The sequence below is a fragment of the Miniopterus schreibersii genome, assembly GCF_964146895.1.
Source record: "Miniopterus schreibersii genome assembly, chromosome: 9".
NCBI classification, from domain to species: Eukaryota; Metazoa; Chordata; class Mammalia; order Chiroptera; family Miniopteridae; genus Miniopterus; species Miniopterus schreibersii.
This window is the reverse complement of record NC_138118.1, coordinates 77,109,566-77,112,755: the sequence shown is the minus strand read 5'-3', so window position 1 is coordinate 77,112,755 and position 3,190 is coordinate 77,109,566.

The following is a 3,190-nucleotide window of genomic DNA, read 5'->3' as shown; positions in this document are numbered from 1 at the left end:
CCTTTTGTGCCTGGCTTCTTTCACTTAGCATAATGTCCTCAAGGTTCGCCAACATTTGGCATACATCAGCACTTCATTCTTTTTTCTGGCTGCATTATATTCTACTGTATGAGCAGACCACAATTTACCTATCAAACCATTGATCACTCGTACATTTGCTGGTGGGAATGTAAAATGGTACAGCTACTCTGGAAAACAGTTTGACAGGTAAGAAACTAAACATGCAACTACCATAATACCCAGCATTTGAACTCCTGGGCATTTATCCTAGAAAAATGAAAACTTTCGTTCACATATAAACCTGTACATGAATGTCTATAGCAGTTTTATTCATAATAGCCCCAAACTGGAAATAACCCAGACGTCCTTCAATATGTGAATGGTTAAGCAATCTGTGTGGTAATACTGTGAAATTACTTCCTCACCAATAAAAAGGAAAGAACTATTGATACATGCATTGGCCTGAATGGGTCTCCAGAGAATTATGCTGAGTGAACCAAAAACAAAAGCAATCTCAAAATGTTACATACTGTATGCTTCCATTCACATAACATTCTTGAAATGACAAAGTAAAGAAATGGAGAACAGATTAGTGGTTGCCAGTGGTTAAAGAGGGCGTGATGAGGTATAAAAGGGCAGCAGGAGGGATCCCTGTAGTGAGGGAAATGTCCTGAATCCTGACTATCAACACCAGCATCCTGGCTGTGCTATTGCAGGGTGTTACCACTAGGAGATACTGGGCTAAGGGTACATGGATCTCTGCATTATTCCTGAAAGCTGTCTGTGAATTTATAATTATCTCAAAATAAAAAGTTTAATGAAAACCAAACAAAACTATATATGTTTGGTTTTTTTTAAATGGAATCAGCAAAGAACAGGGGACTTAAAAATGACCAAGAAAACTAGAAATAGAACTAAAGACTCTTAGAAAGCAAATCTATTGTTGAAATTAAGAACTTAAATGGATGGTGTGTTGGTTTCCTGTTGCTGCTGTAACAAGTTGCCACAAATGTAGTGACTTAAGACAAAACAAATGTATTATCTTACAGTTCTGGAGATCAGAAGTCTAAATGGGTCTCACTGGGGCTAAAATCAAGGTGTCAGCAGGACAGCACTCCTGGCAGCTCTATGGGAGAATCTGTTCCCTCTGCTTTTTCAGCTTCTAGAAGCCGCACACATTCCTTGGCTCATAGCCCCATCCCTCCATCATCAAAGCCAGCAACATCTGGCCAAGTCCCGCTCAGGCTGCCATCTCTGGGTCTGTCTCCCTTTTCCACAGTGGGCCCACATTCCCTTCCTTCCTTCCTTCCTTCCTTCCTTCCTTCCTTCCTTCCTTCCTTCCTTCCTTCCTTCCTTCCTCCCTCCCTCCCTCCCTCCCTCCCATCCATCCATCCATCCATCCATCCATCCATCCATCCATCCATCCATCCATCATCATCCTGTTCCCATCTCAAAGCCCGCCGATTAGCACCCTTCAGCCCATTGCTCCTGAACTCTCCTCTGCCAGGTTCACAGGTCCCAGGTACAGGAGGTGGACCTCGTGGAGGAGGTGGAGGGACTCGTCTGCCTGTCCCAGATGGGTTAAACAGCAGATTCAGATATTTACAAAATAATTAATGAGCGGAAAGACAGAACTGAAGAAGTTACTCAGAATGCATCCAGACGAACAGGATATGGAAACAACGAAAGAGTTAAAAAACATGGAAAATAAAATTCAGAATCCTGGAGGTTAATATAAGAGCGAACTGGGAGAATTAGTATTTTTAGCATCTTTTTGCCGTTTAGAAGATTGCACAACGTATCCCACCAGTTTTAGGTTCCCAGAGTTTCACTTCTGCGTTACCAAAATGCTTTTCGCAGAAGGCAGACCTAGATGGGTGTGTCAGTGTCCGTGAGCACGTGTGGCCACACGACTGAACGTATTTTAGTGTGAAGTGAAAATTTTTTACAGCGTCCCTATGCCTAATGTAGACTTTCCCCATTTGAAACGTTTAAAATATTTTTTTATTGGGGAAATTTATTAATATGTTAAGAATCCCTTTACAAGTCATTGCAGCGTAACGTATAGAATATAAAATGCACACCGCCAAGAAGAGATTTAAGGGCAGGAAGAGCAGCTTAGATTTTCCCCATTTCAAACGTTTAAAATATTTTTTATTGGGGAAATTTATTAATATGTTAAGAATCCCTTTACAAGTCATTGCAGCGTAAGGTATGGAATAGAAAATGCACACGGCCAAGAACAGATTAAGGGCAGGAAGAGCAGCTTAGATTTTAAAAAGTGTAACTCGCGGTGCGCTCTGTCGTGAGCTCTATTGCTCGGAGCTAGAATCGTCGCAGAGCCCGTGTGGCACTTTAACAAGGTTCCCGGGTCTGGAGGGAGGGGGAAGCGGGCACAGGGGGGACACACGGCGGACGGAGGCTTAACTTGGGGTGTGAGCGCTGGAAGCAGGACGCAGATGATGTGTCACAGGGTCTTCCACTTGACACTTGTATGGTTTTATTAACTAATGCCACCCCAATAAATTCAACTGGGGGGGAAAAAGTTCAAAAAAAAAAGTTTCCCCGTCGTGCCCAGGCGTTGCCTCTAGTTGCAGCTGCTGGCTCGGCACTTTTAGGGGACAGGCCTGGGCTCGAGGCGGCCTTGGCCCAGCTGGCGCGACGAGTTTCCAAGTGTCACCCCTGGGCGAACTCTGGGGCCCGCTCACTCGTCCCCGCCCGGTGGCCTGGCCGCGGGTCCCCTGCAGGGAGCGCTCCAGGGGCTGCCCGAGGCCGCCCCCTGCGCCCCCGCCCCCGCGCCGCCCCCTGCGCCGCCCCCTGCGCCCCCGCCCCCTGCGCCCCCGCCCCCGCGCCGCCCCCTGAGCCCCCGCCCCCTGCGCCCCCGCCCCCTGCGCCCCCGCCCCCTGCGCCCCCGCCCCCGCCCCCGCCCCCGCGCCGCCCCCGCCCGGGCGCCGCCCCCGCCCGGGCACTTGGCGCAGCCACAGAGGGGCGCGGCCGCCGCTGCCCTCCAGCCGCTTTCCGGTCTGGGCGGCCCCGCGCGGCTCCGGCCCTGCTCGCTGCTCGGCGCCCTCCCGCGCCCCGCGCCCCGCGCCCCGCGCCCCGCGCCCCGCGCCCCGCGCCCCGCGCCCCGCGCCCCGCGCCCCGCGCCCCGCGCCCCGCGCCCCGCGCCCCGCGCCCCGCTCCGCTGCGG